General features: G+C 45.6%; 1 protein-coding gene and 1 long non-coding RNA gene across 5 annotated transcripts in view; one reads left to right on the forward strand and one right to left on the reverse strand.

Moving 5' to 3' along the window:
• APBA2 (amyloid beta precursor protein binding family A member 2) overlaps positions 1-20,461 on the forward strand; it is a 174,970-nt gene that overhangs the window by 71,084 nt on the left and 83,425 nt on the right. For 2 of the 3 annotated variants that reach the window (XM_072950667.1, XM_072950666.1), the window contains exon 3: positions 7,058-7,111. The gene's annotated coding sequence lies outside the window, so the exon portion shown is untranslated. Of the gene's footprint in view, positions 1-6,778; positions 6,940-7,057; positions 7,112-20,461 lie in introns of those variants that run through there. The other variant, XM_072950668.1, reaches the window with a different exon arrangement.
• Positions 1,901-7,339, reverse strand: LOC140689682 (uncharacterized). 2 transcript variants are annotated; one of them, XR_012064715.1, is made up of 3 exons: positions 7,269-7,339; positions 2,796-3,698; positions 1,901-2,288 (listed from the first exon to the last, which is right to left on the reverse strand). It is a non-coding gene; the product is annotated as an uncharacterized lncRNA (long non-coding RNA). The 2 variants fall into 2 exon arrangements; XR_012064714.1 differs by lacking the exon at positions 1,901-2,288 and having other exon boundaries at positions 2,773-3,698.

The raw sequence follows: 20,461 nt of genomic DNA on the forward strand, positions 1-20,461 counted from the left end.
CCCGAGCTGCCTGAATAGAAAACGAAGTCCCAGGAGACGATGAGGGGATTGGAAGGCAGCAGCCTCCATGCAACAAAAATAAACACCTCGCTTGCTAAGGGGAGAGTCCTAACGAGGAGAAGCAGGCAAAGCCGGGTGCCGAGGGTTGGTCTCACCCTGCGCTTCACTCCTAAGGGTCTGTCTGTGCAGACCCCCTTGCTGACCCTCCTTTTCCCTCGCCCTGGCCTGAAGCTCCACTTCTTTATACATCATGGTTGCGCTCTTCTCTTGTTCTCCAAAGCCAGGCAAGAAGTCCAAAACACAAGATGGCTTAACATCAGGGGAGGATGTAGCTCAGTGGTAGAGTGGATACTTAGCATGCACGAGGTCCTAGGTTCACTCCTCAGTATCTCAATTAAAAAAAATTTTTAAAGATGATTTAGTTTTGAGAATCACTGGAGAAATACGTCAGTGTCGCAGTGTCAACACCCTGCCACCAAGAGCACAGGGAGCTGGGCTTCTGTCCCCGAAACACGGTCTGCTGCTGAAGAACAAGTTTATCCAGGATGGAGGTCCAACTGGGTCAGAACACCTTTAGTTGACTGAACCTCAACGTTAATAAATTAGCTCAATACTGCAGTCAGGAGTTCTTGGGTTTACTGAGTAGAACCTCAGAGTTTACAGAAAAGCAAACACAGAAAAAAATTAGGTAAAGTTGCTGAATATTAGAACCAGTTTGGGTTTATAGCAAATTTCTGGGCTTTGAAACAGATGAACTATACCACCTCTCTGCTGTAAACTCTGCCTTTGGGGGGCCTCTTGGGCCCCACAGAAGGAAAACAGAGAGACCCCTTGGGCAGAACGGTCCCTACTCAGTAAACTGATCGCATATGAAGAGTCTCTGTATGGGAATCCGGGGCAGGAAGTGAGGAATCTGGTAGCAAATGTTACACATCCCCTGTGGCCCCTCACTTCCAGACTTGGAAAGATGAACTTCCAAGAATGGAAGGGTTTTTTTTTGTGTGTGGGGGGGGAGGGTGTAGCTCAGTGGTAGAGTGCCTGCTTAGCATGCACGAGGTCGTGGGTTCAATCCCCAGTACCTCCATTTGAAAAATAAATAAACCTAATTATCCTCCAAAAAGAATAGAGGTTTTGGACCATTTTAACGGTAGCAATTTATGTGTTATTCTTAATTAAATATTTGCAGATCATGTTTAGAAGCCACCTTCTCAGTCAAAACAGTTGTTTTTGAAACTTGGGAGAGGAAGTGCAAGTCCAGTTTTTTCCCCAAACAGTTGCACAAATGAGAATCTTAAGGTTTGAGCTTTTTCTTGGCTAAAGATCCAGCTTCTTGCCCACAAGGAGAAGAAGAATCCAGGCTGGTGTCTATAAACAGAGTTACTAGCATGTGGAGACTTGACCTTGAAGCTAGCTTGGGGGCTCAGTTGTTTCAAATTTAAGCTTTTGACTTGTAAGCAGCCCTCAAGCTGGGGCATCCCAACTGGATCATCACTGTCCCCCAGCCCTCAGCCCTCAGCCCTCGTCCCCATAACGTGGGCTGTGTCTTCTCTGTCCATCTGGCTCTGGGGACCAGGAGCTCCCCTCTGAGGTCAGCCTCTGTTTCCCCACGGTGACTGGTCTATGGTCGGTTCTTGGCATGGTGTCCTGGGGCCCCAGTCCTCTCTCTGCTGTGTGATGACCCTGCTTTGCCCGTCTGTCCCTTAGGAAGCAGCAGACCTCCTGTCCCTACCCCTGTGCCACAATAAACAACATATATCCCAACCTGGGGGAGCATTCACCGCCCCCACCAATTCCATCCTGGGATTCCAGCCACACCCGAGGGCACATCTCACTGCATCCCACCTTGAGCAGCTTGGCTGAGTGGCGGGGCCAGGTCCCAGGAAGCCACCTTGAGCAGCAGCTTACCTGCCAGAGGTTGACCTCTGCCAACTGACCATCACCTCCTTGAGGCAGCCCAGCGTAGGTAAGCCCCGAGACCACCTGGGCAAATGTGAACTCCCATTCCAAGCTTTCCTTCATGCAAAGGTGCTGAGAGTCCCACAAAGACCTGACTTTCAGTGCTGGCTGCAGCCACCAGCCTGGTACCAGGAGGAGCCACACATGAGCTGGCGGTGCTGTGTTGATGGTCTGCCTTCAATGCATCTTTGTAAGGTGCTCATCAAATTCCACTTGTTCGACATCACAGCATCCCAGACATCCCCACACCTGTGTGCCCAGGGCCCAGCCCCTTACAAAGCACAGGTTTTCCCATTTGACTCGAGGAAATGCAACCAGATTTCTCAGATCACCTGGAAGAAAAAATTCGATTTCAGACAGTGGGTTGGTGATTCTGCTGCGCTGGCCTCCGGGAGATCAGTCTACCCATCTCCGTGCAGACTTCCCGCCTCTGCCCTGGACGTGTGACCTCCAGCCCCTGCCCCTTATTCCCAGGTGCCCTCCCAGGTCTTAGAGTCCATGAAGCCTGAACTTTGCAGGAAAGGGCTTATGAAGATTGGTTCTGATGCCCACTGCCACCAGCCCGGCTCCTGCCTGTGCTCCAGTGCCAGAATCTCCCGATCTAGGTGAGGGTTCCCATGTGCTGGTCTGTCACTGGCCGTGGCCCTTCTCCCGGCCTCAGTGGCTTCCGCTCTACGGCCCCTTCCCCAACCACCAGGTCTGCCGCTGGGCCCTGAGGGTCTTTCTGGATCTGGGACCCCCCACCGATTCCCTGGCCAGAATTTCAAAGGCAGCTGACCCCCTTCTTCAGCAAATTGATGAACCATCCACTCAAAGTGCGATTTAGAATATCTGTTTACCTCCCGAGCATCTGGAAACATGGCATTTCAAAGGCTCTGTTTGAGCCGAGATCCAATTTACTGCCAGAAACGTGCGTGGAAATTAACGGAGACCCTCCGACAGCAAGTGGAAGTGGTGTCCTGTGAAAAAATTAATCCCGAAACCCAGTGCCGACTCCCCAGCAACCGAACTCATAAGGGAACCGAACCTCTTGAAGTCAGGCAGCGGAAGGGCTTTCTGCTGGAAGTGTTTTCCCTGTGCCTGAATCCTGCTGTGGCTCCAGCGCTGGGGCGAGGGCCTGTCTTCCCCTCCGGGTGGATTCCTGGGGCTGGGGGCTCTGGACCCTGGAGAAGCCCGGCGTCAGCACATGGACAGAAAGTGCCTCTGCAGAACCTTCTGGGCTCCTATGACTCTGTATTTCCTGTTCCACCAGGGAAGTTGGGCTACTGGATGATACCCTAAAATAAGACCAATCTGTGAAGTGGGCCACTACGTTGGAAAGTGGAGTGTTTTAGCGTCGTAGGGGGACCTGTGTGCTGCATTTCCAGCTGGAGGTTGAGCAGGATGAGGGGGTTATTGCAGGCATGCTTGTCAATCCCTGGAAGAGCCGGCTCTTGGATTTCCCTCCAGTCACAAAGGACTGAGAGGGTCCCTCCTGCATCCAGAGTGGGTCGGAAGGGAACGAGGACACGTGTGTGGCACAAGAAGGAATGCGCTGGGCCATCCACTGCTGGGGAGTGCCTGAATGTTCCACTCTGTGTTTGAATCTCTGGGTTCATCCTGGCTCCTGAACCGGCATGGGCCGCCCGGGGGTGCCTGGCCAGGTGGTGGGTGGACATGGAGTCAAGGAGGCGACAGCTGACCCCCACGGTCTTCCTGGATCTCCACACTTGTGACTTTGTTGAACTTGTCTTTAAGATGAACTGTGGTGGGGGGTGGAGATAAATTAGGAATTTGGGATTAGCAGATGCTAACTACTGTATATAAAATAGATAAACAACGAAGTCCTACTGTACAGCACAGGGAGCTATATTCAATACCCTGTAATAGCCTATAGTGAAAAAGAATGTGAAAAAATGTGTGTGTATTTCTATGACAATCTAAAGGGGATGGAGAAAGCTTAAAAAAAAGAATCACTGTGCTGTACATCAGAAACTAACACGACATTGTAAGTCAACTATACTTCAATTGAAAAAAAAGAAAAGGAAAAAAATAGGATGAACCCTCTGTCTGGACGAAGGTCATCAAAGGAACACAAGCCCACTGTAGCCAGTGCCAGCCCGAGGCCCTGGGAGGGCGGGAGAGTGCCTCTCTGCAGGGAAGAACAAATTCATATTTTTCTTTAGAGAAAATGAAAAGCGGTGCTGGGTCCAAGCAGTAGGTGACCTTGCTGTTGAGTTGAAATACTGCTGGGGAAATGAGAGAAGATGCACATGAAAAGAATGCTAATGAATGGGGATGGTGGACGGGAGCCCAGGGCCCTGAGTCCCTGCCATCCACAAGGGGTGCCTATAAATAGACACTTAAAAACCGATTCTAAATGGAGTTGAGATGCGGGCCGTTTCCACTTCTGGAAGAGTGTTATGTAAGGGGCTGGGGGCCCGCTGTCATCCCAGACTGCTTTGATGATTCCCTGCCTTTGTTGGGAGCCCGCATGGAGCCAGTGGGAGTGCTCCGGCTACAGGGGGATGAGACTGTCCTTTCAAGAGACTTGCAGACCGAGGGCAACAGAGGGAGAATGGTGGCTGCCTGCTCCGAGTGTGGCTGGTCCTGGAGATGCTGGACTTCTGGGTGGATGGGCTCCTCCACAGGCCCATGGTGTTCGGGGCGGGGGTGGCTGGGGGCCCAGGATGGGAGGGGTGATACAGGAAAATGTGGGGCAAGAGGATGGCCATATCCCAGGTCTCAGTTGAGTCTTGGGATGCACCCTGCCAAGTGTGGATTCTTGGCTTCACACAGGAAAGAATTCAAGAGCGAGCCACAGTTAAGTAAAAGTAGATTTATTCAGAGAGGTACGTACTCCATAGACAGAGTGCAGGCTGTCTCAGAAGGCGAGAGAAACGCCACGAGGTGTGGGGGTTGGGTGTTTAGTTTAAAGCAAAAGTAGACACACTCCATAGACAGAGTGCTGGTCATCTCACTCAGAGGGGAGAGCGGCCACGAGGTGCGATATTGTTAGTTTTTATGTGCTCGGTAACTTCATATTCTAACAAGTGGGAGGATTATTCTAACTACTTTGGGGAAGGGGCTGGGATTCCCAGGAATTGGGCTGCCACCCACTTTTTAACCATGTATGATCAGCCTGGGAGCTGTCATGGCGCCTGTGTGTGTGCCATTTACCATGTTAATATTACAATGAACATATAATGAAGCATAAGGTCTATTGGAAGTCAAATCTTCTGCCATCTTGGGCCTTAAGGTCTACTGGGAGTTGAATTCTCTGCCGTCTTGGTGCTAATGGCTGTGTCATTCCTTGAATGGCTGTGCCCTGCCCCCTTCCCTCCTGTCTCAAGGGGAGGGATGTGTGTGGAGAACTCCAACCTGTCTGGGCTGGGAGACTGAGGCTTCTGGCCCCTTCCCTCCATCCTCCTTGGTCACGACTGGCCAGACCTGGGGTGGGGGATGCTCAGGTTGACAGAGACCTTCCGGGCTGAACTGCTTGAGGTCACAGAGCAAGCATGTGACAGGGCGAGGAACTGAGGCCCCAGCTCATGGCTCCCAGGGAAGGGTCCTTGCTGCTGGACGTGACATTTAGGACACGCACTAGCCTGCAAGTCACTTCTCTGGGGAGCCAGTCGCTCAGATGGTGGGGTTTGGAGGCAGGAAGGACATGGCCCCAGCTGGTGTTCGAGAGGTTTTTGTGGGATTTCACCTTCCCACCCTCCTTTAAGGCCGTTGCACATTTTACACGTGGTGATGTGGAGGTCGATGCTGGGAAGGGATGTGAAAGGCAGCAGAAGCAGCTACCCTGGGACTGAAATGGAACAGCTCTGCCAACCTCAGGTCCTCCTGAGTAGAGGCGAGCAGGTGACGCTGTGTGGGCTGCTCAAAACGGATGCATCTTCAACCTTCCTGGGGACAGACCATCATTGTCCTTTGTCTGATCCGGAGGCATCTGCACTGTGCCTGTTTTGCGTGGCCCCCAAACTCCCAAATTAAAACCCACTGCTAGCAACGTCTGTCCAGGGGGATGAGAGCCACTGTCGGGCTTCCTTAGGAAAGTGACAACACGGAGTCCAGAGTGGACCTTTGTGACCAGGTAGAAGCTTATCTGCTGGTGCCAATTGGTTCATCTCGTTAGAACTACAGTGGGTTCACTGTGGTAGGTATTCAAAGCCTTGCACTAATTTAAATTTCTGTTGTCATCCCCAAAGAATGACATCATCCCCTGTGACTTCAAACCCCGGGACCAGATTGAAGGGGAGACTCTGCAGCAGCACAGCTGTTCAGGAAGCGCTCCCAGCCCTTCTGCTCCCGGGAGGAAGCCACTGCTGTGGTTTTGAAAGGAGCCGAGAAATTCCCTTATAACTGCTTCTGTCTTCAGCCAAAATGGAGGGAGGGAAGGGATTTGGATGGATGTTTCAGGCCAGCACATCCCCATCCTCTTGTCCCACCCCAGGCTCCCCATCCCCGGTCATCATCTGCCTGACCTTGAGTTGCTGATCCAGCCCGGGGGGCCTTGCCCTCCTGGTGCCCTTGAATCTGAGGGCCTTCCTTTCTCCCCAGTTTGTATCTGCAGAACGTCCTCTGTTCAAGGGGAGGGTGAAACTTGATGGCCTCTTTTCTGTTCTGTTTCCGAAACCATGATGCCCCTGGAGGAGGTGTGGACTGGGAACCCCGGCAGAGAAGATGCCAGGTGGCCTGCCTCCTCTCTCTTTCCTTTAATCTCTCCTCATTCCTCCCCCGCGCACACCCACCTCTTCGGAAAGTGTCCCCAAATACCGGTTCTGCCGCTAGTGGGTCAGGCTTTGTTGTGGGGAAATACATATTCATGAGGACTTTCAGGGGTTTATTGAAATGCCGATAGCCTCTCCTCGCTTTATTTGGCCAACTGTGATGTTAAGGCGGTCACCACGTGATGCAAGACTAAAGACACGTTTTAATTACTTGTGTCGGGTAATTTCTGATCATCTCATTAGAACTACAATCGGCTTGCTGTGACAGGTATTCAAAGCCTTGCGCTCATTTAAATTTCTGTGCTTGCAAGAGCTCTCTCTACATGAGCGCCCCGGATCATTTCTGAAACCAAAGTAATTTTCTCTTTTCTTCGGTTTTATTCCAGAAAGATTTCATCACTGGGAGGTTTTCCAGGACATCACCAAACCGCTCTTTTTCGGTAAGAAAGAGGAGGGCATCTCGCGTGGCATGACGTTTTGCTTCTGACGTGTGTGACACGGGCCGTTTTACTGGAGGGACGTTGCCCTCGGCATGGGACTGGGCATTGTCCTAGTTTTTACTCCCGGGCAGCTGTGTCACGTGTAATCGGTACTAACCTGAGCACATGGGGTCTGAAGCTGGGGTCTAAGTCACAGCTAACGGTCCGATGAGCACTGGAACCACTGGGGGGCGTTTCTGTTGCCTGGAATCGCCCCTCCCCTGCCCCGCCCCGTTCCCTCCCAAAGTGCGCATGCCCCGCCCCTCATTATACTCCGTGCTTCTGTAAACCACAGTCCTCATGGGTTCCTTTACTTGGGTAACTCCTACTTAGATTCCTATTTATTTATTTATTGGTTTTTTTGGAGGGGGTAATTAGGTTTATTTTTACTTCTGAAATTTATTTGTATATTTACTTACTATTTAACAGAGGTGCTGGGAATTGAACCCAGGACCTCCTGCATGCTAAGCACCAGCTCTACCTCTGAGTTATCCTCTCCTGCACTTAGATTCCTATTTATATTGAAAGCAGCTACACACCAGCAGCAGTAGATCCCATTTGAAACCTTTCTCCATCAAACCTTTGTCTGTGACTAGTCTGCTGGAAGTCTACCATTTTGAAATATTAGGATTCCAATTGGAAGATGCTAACTCTGGTTAAAAAGAGTGCTCCTAAGGTGACCAGGAATGAGGGGTGGTGGCCCCATGGGTGAAGCTGTATGGTGGCCCTGATCCCACACACCCACGGTTGGCACTTGGCTTGCTCTTGGCCCGAAGGACCTAAGGGAGCAGATTTGCACAGGTGTGTAGCCCAGGTGCCAGCCGAGCGACTGGTACAGGGGAAGTTTGGAGGAGATGAGTTCTGGGCTGAAGATGCTTTGAAAGACACCAGACGCTTGCTAGCAGGGGAGCTGGTGTGTGGGTTGGGGTAAGTTTGAAGAAGAGAATGTCGTCAATAGTGAGGAAGCTGAGCCGGGTGTGGTGGGCATGAAGCCCAGAGCACGTCTGAGCATCTGGTGGATTCCTTGGGTCCTTATGCATTCAAGGGAAGGAGTATCTGCCAGTCGGATGGGCGATGCTGGGCATCTGTCCAAGGTGTCATAGGTAGGGTGGCTTTGGGACTCCCAAAGGAGAGGTGCATTCCCAGTGGGGAAGCTCTGTGCCAATTCTGAGGATGAAGATGACCACCAGTGGAGATGAGATCCTGGAGGGTCAAGACATGGTTCAGAACCATTGTTTGGCCTCTGGGACAGCAGAACACAGGCCTTGCTGCTTGGAGCTGCTGGGAGACCACCGTTTTGTAAAGCAGGGTAACTGCACTTATCATACTTGCTAACCCAGCATCTAGGTAGCTGCTGTTAGTCACTGTGCTTTGCTTGGGTGTGAATTCCCTCACATCACATTAGGGGACTTTCTTGTCACAACTGTCCTGGGTGGATTCCACAGTGGCTTTGTGGGTGTTGGGGTGAGGTACATTCATAAGGCACCTAGAAGATGTAGAACAGTCAGCTCCCTCCAAGAAAATGGAGTGGGTCACTTCACAGGAGTGGCCTGATTTTTCATGGGTTTTGGGCATAAGAATAGATGAGTATTTTTTTGACCTTTGTCAGTTGTCAGTCTTTAAAGGTTGTGAATTTACTTTTGTGCCCACAACAGGACCTTTTCTATCCCATTTGACTTTCTGTTTAGAGTCATAAGCAGCCTTAAATGCAGTAGATGTGTCGACCCATCCTCTGTGAAAATGGTAAAGAAGTTTGGGGGATTCTTGAAAGGGAAGTGCTTTGGATTGTTGGCTGTAAGGGCAGCTGGTGAAGGGAGGCATTGCTGATGGGGAAGCAGTCTTGCCGATTACAGTGAAATTCTGACCTCCTGGGAGCCCAAGCCACCCAACTCCATCCACCTTCCAGGGACTGTTCACCATGGAACTGACTTCTTGAAGATTTTCTTTAAGGAAACTGGAATTGTCATGGCATTCTGATGGAACCATGGGGCAGTTCTGTTTGTGCCTCTACGGTAGAAGGTATTTCCATCTTCTGAGCCCAGAAAAGACCTAGTGAATTTTTATGTATCCTGAAATGCCATTAGAGCATCAAAATCAATTGCAACTGACAAGAGGCTGAGGGCCCTTGCCAGCCGTGCTCACCCATCTGCGGTGTAATGGGCCCGTCGTTTAAGTGAATATACTCATCAGGGTTTTCTTCCCTGCAGAAAAGCATATTTCTTCTGTGACAGAAAATTGGCACTGAAATGGATATTTTTAAAATGTCAGTGATCCAAGAATGAATCTCTGTAAGATGAACTTGGGAGGGAAGAGACCTGGGTTTGTTTGTTTTTCTGCTGCAAACAAGCCTTTCTGTAACTTCAGAATACTCACGCTCAGAGTGTGTCCGCTGTCTTTTCCCAGGATAACTCTGTGAATATGTTTGCACAGTTTAGGTATGGGGCTGCGTCCTATTTTTTTTTATCCCCTCACTGGGAGAATGAAATCCTAGGCCTCCCTATTCCTATGATATCTCTGTTCTACAGGCCCTTGATCTGTGAAATGCATGAATCAGCATTATATAAATTCCAGTGATTATCCTGAGGGAACATGGGAGGGATTAAGAAGCTGTATTTAAATTATGGTCAAGGCCCAGAAAAATACGTCAAGTTAGAAGATGTCGTGTTGGTGAAAATGGCTGCCTAGTAGGGTGTTAGCATGCCCTTGGCCAAGTTCAAAGACAGAAAAATGCATGTCAAACTGGCCAAGGATGTTCCTAAAATGAAAAATCCTAAGAGAAGCAGAGAAGTTCCCAGATACCAGGCATTGGAAGAAAACACAAAGTGGAGTAAAGGGAAAGCTGGCATAGGAGAGGGGTGGGGAGTTTCCTGACAGGGAGCTACAATTAAGATTTGTGATGTCTGAGTAGGGAGAGACTGAATGGGACCGGTGGGACACCCTGTAACAAACTCCCATGTGTCCAGGAACCCAGGAGATGGCAGGCGTGTTACTGACCAAGTGGGAAATGATGCAAGACAGGTGGTTGTCCACATGGGAAAAGATCAGATGAGATCCCTACCTCACCACATACACATGAGTAAATGCCGATAGAATTCAAGGTCAAAATGATGAGCAAGATGTTAAAATCCATAGAAGAGATTTTCCATGTGCCCTCAAGGCGGGAAAAGGCAAGACCCACGTACGTGAGCATGGACCCATCATAAAAGACTGGTTAGTTGAACATTAATACCAGCACCTTCTTTTTTTCTTTTTTATTGAGTTACAGTCATTTTACAATGTTGTGTCAAATTCCAGAGCAGAGCACAATTTTTCAATTATGCATGAACATACATATATTCATTGTCACTTTGTTTTTTCACTGTGAGCTACCACAAGATCTTGTATATATTTCCCTGTGCTACACAGTATAATCTTGTTTACCTATTCTGCATATGCTTGTCAGTATCTACAAATTTTGAAATCCCAGTCTGTCCCTTCCCACCCCCTGCCCCTTGGCAACCACAAGTTTGTGTTCTATGTCTACAAGTCTATTTCTGTTTTGTATTTATGTTCATTTTTTTTCTTTTTAGATTCCAAATATGAGTGATCTCATATGTATTTTCTCTTTCTGGCTTACTTCACTTAGAATGGCATTCTCCAGGAACATCCATGTTGCTGCGAATGGTGTTATGTTGTCATTTTTATGGCCGAATAGTATTCCATTGTATAAATATACCACAACTTCTTCACCCAGTCATCTGTTTATGGACACTTAGGCTGTTTCCATGTCTTGGCTATTGTAAATAGTGCTGCTATGAACATTGGGGTGCAGGTTTCATCCTGAAGTAGGGTTCCTTCTGGATATATGCCCAGGAGCGGGATTCCTGGGTCATATGGTAAGTCTATTCTAGTCTTTTGAGGAATCTCCATACTGTTTTCCACAGTGGCTGCACCAAACTGCATTCCAACCAGCAGTGTAGGAGAGTTCCCTTTTCTCCACAGCCTCTCCAGCATTTGTCATTGTGGACTTCTGAATGATGGCCATTCTGACTGGTGTAAGGTGATACCTCATTGTAGTTTTGATTTGCATTTCTCTGATAATTAGTGATATTGAGCATTTTTTCATGTGCCTATTGATCATTGGTATTTCTTCCTTGAAGAATTGCTTGTTTAGGTCTTCTGCCCACTTTTGGATTGGGTTGTTTGGTTTTTTCTTATAATGTCATATGAGCTGCTTATATATCCTGAAGATCAAGCCTTTGTCGGTTTCATCATTTGCAAAAATTTTCTCCCATTTCGTAGGTTGTCATTTTGTTTTACTTGTGGTTTCCTTTGCTGTGCAGAAGCTTGTAAGTTTAATTAGGTCCCATTTGTTTATTCTTGCTTTTATTTCTATTGCTTGGGTAGACTGCCCTAGGAGAACATTTTTGAGATGTATGTCAGATAATGTTTTGCCTATATTTTCTTCTAGGAGGTTTATTGTATCTTGTCTTATGTTTAAGTCTTTGATCCATTTTGAGTTTATTTTTGTGTATGGTGTAAAGGAGTATTATTCTAGCTTCATTGCTTTACATGCTGCTGTCCAGTTCTCCAAACACCATTTGCTTTATTCCATTGTATATTCTTGCCTCCTTTGTCAAAGATTAGTTGACCAAAATTTATGGGTTCATTTCTGGGCTCTCCATTCTGTTCCATTGGTCCATATGTCTGTTTTTGTACCAAAACCATGCTGTCTTGATGACTGTAGCTCTATAGTATTGTCTGAAGTCTGGGAGAGTTATTCATCCAGACTGTTTCTTTCTCTTCAGTAATGCTTTGGCAATTCTAGGCCTTTTGTGGTTCCATATAAATTTTATTATAATTTGTTCTAGTTCTGTGACCAGTACCTTCTTTAAGCGAAGGGACACTAGATAACATTTAAAGCAAATTGCCTCCTAGAATAAATATCTGTGATATGTTTGCCAGAAGGGATTAGTATTCTGTCTGAATAAAGAATTCTTTCAGATCAATAAGAAAAAACAACACAGTTGAAAAAAACAGGCCAATACTAAGAAGAAGAGAGGGTAGGGGTGATACCATTGTAAAACCTGAACGGTGTATTTGTGGAGGTTTGTTACGTCATCCTCTCCACTTGCTTCTTTGTGTTTGATAAGTTGGGAGAAGAAGAGGTTCTGTGAAACACCTCAGCGTCTGCCCACACACCCTCCCTGCCCTTGTGTCCTGGGTCCCTCGGGCAAATCTCTTTGGTTCCTTTTTATTAGCTCACCCTCTCAGTCGCTGTAATCACTGGCTTCCTAGGCTCACTGCTGTACAGACCATTCTGCGTTGCCCTCTTCATCGAAATGGTTAGAACTTCTGTTTTCCTTTGGCTTTATTGCCATATAACTGGTCTACCAAAACAGTGCATGTTGTTAATGCATGCAACTTAATACACTTGAACAGGTGGGTACACCTGTGGAACCATCACCACGATTCAGGGAATGAGCAGACCCAACACGTCCAGAAGTTTTCTCCTGTCCCTTTGTTTTTTCTTTGTTTGTTTTATAGTGAAAACACTTAACGTGAAATCTACCTTCTTTAAAAAATGTGTAAGTGCATAGTATTCCTCGTGGTTAACTATGGGTGCTAGGTTGTATTGGTAGGTCTCTAGAACGTATGCATCTTGCATAACTGAAACTTCGTATCCCTTGAAGGACAACTCCTCATCTGCCCTCCCCCAGCCCCTGGCAACCTCCCTTTCAGCATCTACTTCTGTACCGCTGACTATTGTAGATGCCTATGTCAGACGAATCACGCAAGAGTCTTCCTTCTGCAACTGGCTTATCTCACATAGCATAATGTCTTCCAGATCCATCCATGCTGTTGCAGATGGTAGGATCTCCTCCTTTGTAAGCACTGAGTAATATTCCAGCATATGTGTAGACCACATTGTCCCTATGCGTTCATCTGTCTATTGGACACATGGGTGATGTCCATATCTTGGCAGAGTGAGCTGAGCTTTGCATGTTGGTCTGGGTCTTCCTTCTACAGTAGCGTCTACACAGCATCTGCTCTTTTTAGCTCTGTGTGGCTGTTCCCTCTTCTATAGGCTTTTATCTATCTTGACAGACATGGCTCCTGGGCTCCCGTTTGTTGGTGGGGTCTTAGCTAGACATTTCAGCCACATTTAAGCCTGTCTGTGCTTTCCTGCCTGACCACTGATTGCTCTGTAGACTTGGATACCTGCCTATCCCACGTCCTTCCCAGTGTCTGGTCCAGCACCTCATGTATCATAGATGCTTGTGAAGTCTGTGATCTTTAAGATCCAAAATTCTTCTTATACTTTCAGAGGCTCATTTTCCTTGTCTGTAAACTGGAGACTTGTGACTTCAGGGTTGATCATGGGAAGGCACTGCATCATGGGTGGGGAGGGCAGAGCACCTAATAGCTCCCCATTATCATCAGTTTCCTTCCCTGGAGCAGGAAGAGAGAGGACACAGAGCTGGCTGTTTGGATTTGCTTTCCAACTTGGGGTGTGTGTGTGTATGTGTGTGTGTATATGTCTGTGTGTGTGTGTGTGCCTGTGTATATGTATTCAAGTACTGGAAAATGTCTGCTGTGACACCAACTTGTTTTTTTCAAGTTGCACATTAGGAGAGGAAAAATTCATCTACACCTTTTTTAAAAGATGAAAAATGTGTTAAGAAAAATAGCGCTCTGAGCTGCTACTAGGTTGAGCCCAACATAATTAGTGTGATTAAATTAAAGGAGGTTAGTCATTTCTGTATGTAATTTTTTATTAATGATATTCAGATCTAATTAATGAGATTCAGTTCTAATTAATTCCATGAGTCTGCTCACTGGCATTCTCAAACCGTGCATGTTCTGTGGAGTCCCACAGGAGATGTTCCTGAAAATAGTAGCGTGCGTTCAGATCAGGCTGGGACACACTGTCCTGCCCCTTCTTGGAGTCCCATAGTGTCCTGTTAAAGGCCTTGAGAAGTCCTGCAAGAAAGCACCTCATTTAATTCTGTTTAATGCGTCATTCTCCAAACTTATTTTTACCACGTGTGCTTCTAGATACACCAGGAGATGCTAATTGAAGTCAAAACAGTTCTTATACCCTAGCTCGGACTGGGACTGGTTGATGAGCAGCGTGTTTCTGGAGACATTCCTGAAGTCTCCCCAAGAGACAGTGCTGGGGTCTCCTCTTTTGGGACAGATTATACTGCAAAGAGTTTTGTTCTTATCCAGTCAGTGGTGGCCACAGACTAATCTTGGGCAAGTCACTTAATCTCCTTCAATCAGTTTACACCTCTGCAGGGAAAAATTGGGGGCAGGGGGGCTGTCATGGTGAAAGGTAGTACTTGGAAGTGCCCCCTCTGCTCCTGTCCCTGCCCACTTTGGGGCAGACACTCCGATTTACCAGGAAGGCTGTGTCATTGACTGTGTCCTGGCCTCAGGGGTCAGATCTGGGACTTCAGGGAGAGGGCACCACTCCCCTGCTGCCAGCAATGTCTTTACAGGAGGTTTCAAAGGGAGCCCCCAACCTCCACTTTGATGATCAGCCACTTGGGGAAGTGTCGAGTGTGTTGGCTGGACACCCTGAGTGTTCAGGGGGGTTAAGGATGGACCCTGGTCAGACACACATAGAAAACAAACTTATGGTTACCGAAAGGTGAAAGGGGCGAGAAGGGATAAATTAGGAGTTTGGGATTAATAGATACACACTACTATATATAAAATAAACAGCAAGGTCCCACTCTATAGCACAGGGAAGTATATTTAATAGCTTGTAATAACCTATAATGAAAAAGAATATGAAAATAAATACATATATAACTGAATCACTATACTGTATGCCAGAAATTAACACAACGTTGTAAATCAGCCATAATTCAATTTAAAAATTTTTTTTTGAAAAGAACTGACCCTGGGGAGAGGTGACCCATCAGTGTAGTAGGTTGTGCAGGAGGAAGTGAGGTTGGACCTATCATTTCGAAGGGCGAGGATACATCTCTGGGAGAGAGAGGGAGGGAGGCAGGGCATTGTTGGCAGATGGAAGCACGTATATGACCGAAGCGTGGAGACAGGAGGCAGGGTCTGGGGAGTCAATCGGTGACCTGGCCTGATGGAGAGGCAAGAGGATGAGGTAGCAGAGGCCAGATGGTCCTGTTTAGATGGACATGCAGACCCCCTGACAGATTTTCACTGGAAGGCTGACACCATAGATGAGTGTGGAAGGCAGGCATGGAGGGGAGGCCCGCTGGGGAGAGACGATGAGGCCAGAGTAGAGGCTGGTAGGGATGGAGGAGGGCCGGAGGTGAGACCCTGAATGGGGAGAGCTGTGTGCGGGTCCAGGAGAGGGGGTGGTCCATGGCGACAGGAGGGGGGGACTCGGGGGAGGGAAGATCATCTTCAAGGGGGAAAGAGTTGTTGCATTCCTCTTTCAGGAAGGATGAAGGGCCTTTTGAGGGGTGGGTGGGAACCAGGGAGTCATCCCCTAGCCGTACTGGCTGAGGCCACGGATGTACACAGACCCTGTGGGAGTGGACGGCTGAGCAGGGGAGGGGGCGGCCAGAGAGCCTCTGGGGCCCAGCCCTGCTTTGATGGAAAGTTGTGACCTGAAATTTCTTTGTTCAGTCGTTCAGTAAAGGACTTGGGGAGTGGGGAATGAGGAGTGAGTGTTTAACGGGTCTGGAGTTCAGTTTTGCAAGATGCAAGGAATTCTGGGATTGGATGGACTTCACACCATGGAACTGTCCACTTAGAAATGGTCGGAATGATAAATTGTATGTTATGTTGATTTTACCACAATTTAAAAAATGAAAGAGAGGAAGAGCCCAGCACCATATCTAGTAAACACTCACTGGAGGATATTATTAAAAACACAGAGCCCGTCTCAGAGACACTCAGTACCTATAAATTCTACCTACAGTTATTCTTCACACTCTTGAGTTTCTGCTGTCCATCCCACCATTCCGGGACTTGGCTTCCGGCCTCTCCTCTCCTGTTAATCTCCTCCAAATGTCGCTGTGTCTCTGTCCTCCGCCTGTGGAAAGCTGTTCTCCAGAGTGGTTTTTACTAAGAGAGAGTTGTGTGCATGAGTCAGGTGTGTGTGTGTGTCGGGGAGGCTGGCTGGATCCTCCGTCCAGATGCTGGACTATCTAAAGTGATCTCAGCCTGGAGACCCTCCCCAAGTGTCCTGAACCCCGTAGTGCACCAGCCAGGAAGCCTGACTCATAGAAATTAAGGCAGTGTTCCTGGTATTGTGACAGCAGGCAGAGCCCCAGATAGAATGTGACGAAAAACCTTAAAGGATGTGCTCCTGCCCATAATATGATGCCTTCTCTAGTCTCACCTCCTTCCCTATAACAATCCCTGCCCTATGACTTATTAACAGAAGTGACTAAAAGTGATCAGAGGGGGAGGCTTTGGAGATTCACTTAGTTTTTAATTGAAATATGATTGATTTACAATGTTGTGGAGGGTAGGGTATAGCTCAGCGATTTATAGAGTACGTGCCAACATGCATGAGGTCCTGGGTTCACGCCCCAGTATCGCCGTTAAAATAAATAAATAAACAAACCTGATTACCTCCCAGCACCAAAAAACCCCAAACAAACAAACAAACAAACAAACAAATGTTGTGTTAGTTTCTGGTCTACAGCAAAGTGACTCAGTCATACAAATATATACACATATTTTTTCATATTCTTTTTCATTATAGGCTATTAAAAGGTATTGAATATAGTTCCCTGTGCTATACAGTAGGACCTTGTTGTTTATCTCTTTTATGTATAGTAGTGTTTATCTGTTAACCCAAACTCCTAATTTATCCCTACCCACCTTTCCCCTTTGGTAACCATAAGTTTGTTTTCTATGTCTATGAGTCTCTTTCTGTTTTGAAAATAAGTTCATTTGTCTCATTTTTTAGATTCCATATATAAGTGGTATCATATGATATTTGTCTTTCTCTGTCTGACTTACTTAACTTAGTATGATGATCTCCAAGTCCATCCATGTTGCTGCAAATGGCATTATTTCATTCTTTCTAATGGCTGAGTAGTATTCCATTGTATATTTTTATACCACAACTTCTTTATCCAATCATCTGTCAATGGACATTTAGGTTACTTCCATGTCTTGGCTATTGTCAATAGTGTTGCTGTGAATACTGGGTGCATATATCTTTTTGAATTGGAGTTTTGTCTAGATATATGCCAGGGGTGGGATCGCTAGACCATATGGTAACTCTATTGTTAGTTTCTTAAAGAAAGGGATTCACCTTTTTAAAGCCTTTGTTTTGAATTGCATGGTATACATAACATTCTTTTTTCAAGTAAGCTATTTAGTTGAAGAATACCAGGCAGAAAAGTGCAAAAATTCTAAGTGTTTATTGCCATGAATTTTCTCAGAGTGAGCACATCCATGTAACTACCACCCAGACAAAGAAATAAAGCATCACTAGAACTCAAGAATCCCCTCCCAACCATGACCTTCAGTACCCAGAGGGAATCAGAATCCTATCACCAAATATTATTTTTGCTGATTTTTGGATTTTTTAAATAAGTAAATTTCTACACCATGTACTCTTTTGTGGTAGCTTCTTTTACTCAGTGACAGTCCTTCATAGGTGCTACATGTAGCAGTAGCTCCTTGACTGTCACTGTCACAGAGTTTTACACTGTATATGTATGTAAGAATTTATCCATTCTACTTTTGATGGGCATTTGGATCTTTCCCAGTTTTTGGTCATTGTTACTGTTGAGAACATTCTTGTATGTTTGATGCCCATCTAAACTTGGTGCATTGATGCATTTTTACTGAGTATGTACTCAGGGATGGAATTGATGGGTCATAAGATATGAGTATGTTTCTATTTCAGTGAGCACTACCAATCCATTTCCCCAGTGGTTATAATAAATTGCATTCATGTCAGCAAAGATAAGAGTTTCGTTTTATTCACATCCTTGCTAAGAATTAAGCTGTCAGTCATTTTAATTTTAATTCTGGTAGATGTAGAATGAGATTCTTTGGTTTTCATTTGCATTTCCCTGAAGACCAATTTCAGTATCTTTTTTTGAATATTTTTATTGTCCTTTTGGATGTCTCCTTTTGTGAAGTTCCTGTGTAAGTCTTCTGCTCATTTCCTCTGGGTTTTCTTTATCTTTGGACTGTGTAAGGTTTCTTTATATATTCAATACCCGAGACCTTTGTTGGATGTATGCACTGCAGATATTTTCTCACACTCTTTTTTTCTCACTCTCAGAGGTATCTTTTGATAATAAGGAGTAGCTTATGAATTTTTTCCTTGAAGATAATTGCTTTCTGTGCTATGTTCATGGAATCTGTTTGTACCCTAAGAACATGAGGAGAGTCTCCTATTTTAGCTGTTAGAAGCTTTATTGTTTGAACTTTTACTTTTAGATCTCCAACCCTACAATGGACCTGGAGTCCAGTTTTTGTGTATGGTGTGAGGTAGTGGTCAAGATTCATTTTTCTTCTAATGGGTATCTGGTTGATCTAGCATCGTTGATTACCCCACTGCTCTCTATAATAAAGGTCTGATTCCGTTTTTGATGTTTGGCTGCTGACAGCTTTCAGACTCTACCTCCTGCTTTTCCTTCTGCCCTAAATCTGGTAAGAAAGTTTGCCCACAACCTCATGTGGTGCTGGTGGGAAGTTCATCTTTTTCTGATTTTGGGTGGTGGTAGGTTGGGTTGTTTATTTGAGATTTTTCTTGTTTTTGCAGGAAGGTCTGTATTGCTGTGACCTTCTCTCTTAGAACTGGTTTTGCTGCATCCCATAGGTATTACGTTGTTGTGTCATGGGAAGTTTAGACTACACAAGCCCCAGACACTGTGTGCAAACCCTTTTGTGGCCTCATCCCTGAATCATCAGGGTACTCATTCCCACTTTCTCTCAAGCCACTTATGCCATTTTTGGATAGGATTTTGTTCCTGCCATGTTCTCCCCAGAAAGATCAATATGTGAGTAATTAATCTCTTCATACCTTCCTTTAGGGTTTTCTATAGGTAGTGTCATGGCATTTGCATATAGTGACAGTTATCTCTTCTCTGCCAATTTGGATCCCTTTTGTTTCTTTTTCTTGTCTAATTGCTATGGCTAGGAATTCCAGTACAATGTTGAATAGAAGTGATGACAGTGAGCATTCTTGTCTTGTTCCAGATTTTAGTGAGAAGGCTTTCAGCTTTTCACCATTGATATTATGTTGGCTGTGGGTTTCCCATAAGTAGCTTTTATTATGTTGAGATATATTCTCTCTATGCCCACTTTGGTAAGAGTTTTTTTTTTTATCATGAATGGGTGTTGAATTTTATTCTTTGCTTCTCCCTAATATGTATGTGTATGGTGTCAGCATTCTCAACACCTGAACCAATTTTAGGTGGGGAGGTAGATCCCGTCCTCCATGGATGATCACAACACACTGCAATGTCACTTTTTTAGTAAATGAAATTACTGTATGTGTGAGAGTCCCTTTTTAATCCTGCTGTTTGTCTATCCTTATACCAATAGCACAATACCTTAATTACTGTGACTTTATACGTAGTTACTTCTGCCAATTTTAATTTCTTCAGTTTTGTTCTTTAAGATTGCCTTGCTGTGTTTGGCTCTTCACATTTCTGTATAAAAATTGGAATCATTCTGTCAATTTCCATATAGATATTTGCACATAGAGCACTGCTGAGATTTTGATGTGAGTCCTCTGAATTATAGACCTATTAAGAGGGAGTTGATATCTTTATAATATTAGGTCTTCCTTCCACAACATGAATGTACAATTTCCCTCCCTTTGTCTCTAAGTTCTCTTGATACATTCTGTAGTTTCGTATGTATGTCTTTTGTTAGATTTCTTCCAAGGTATTTGGGTATGTATAAACATGCTTGTTTCTTATGTATTTCTTTTGGATCCAGCAACTTTGTTAAATTCAGTTATTCTAACAATTAATTTGAAGGTCCTTTTGCATTTTTAAGGTGCATAATCATGTTGACTATGAATAATGAAAGTAGGTTTTTTTTTCCCTCTTTGCACTGATTGCAAACCCCCCAGTTCAGTGACTCCCCTCTTAGGGGAAAGTCTTTCAGTGTTTTACTTTAAATTATGCTGCCTGTTCTCGATTTTTTAGTGAATACTCTCTGTGAGTCAGAAAGTTCCCTTTCATTTATAGTTTGCTACAAGTTTTTTATCATGAGTAGGTGTTGAATTTTATCAAATACCTTTTCTGCATCTAGTTAAATAATCATTGAATAATTTCCTTTTATTTTATTAATGTGTTCAGTTATATGATGAATTTTCGAATATTAATCCAACTTTGCATTCTGAACTAA

This window comes from Vicugna pacos, chromosome 27, assembly GCF_048564905.1.
Source record: "Vicugna pacos chromosome 27, VicPac4, whole genome shotgun sequence".
Lineage (NCBI taxonomy): Eukaryota > Metazoa > Chordata > Mammalia > Artiodactyla > Camelidae > Vicugna > Vicugna pacos.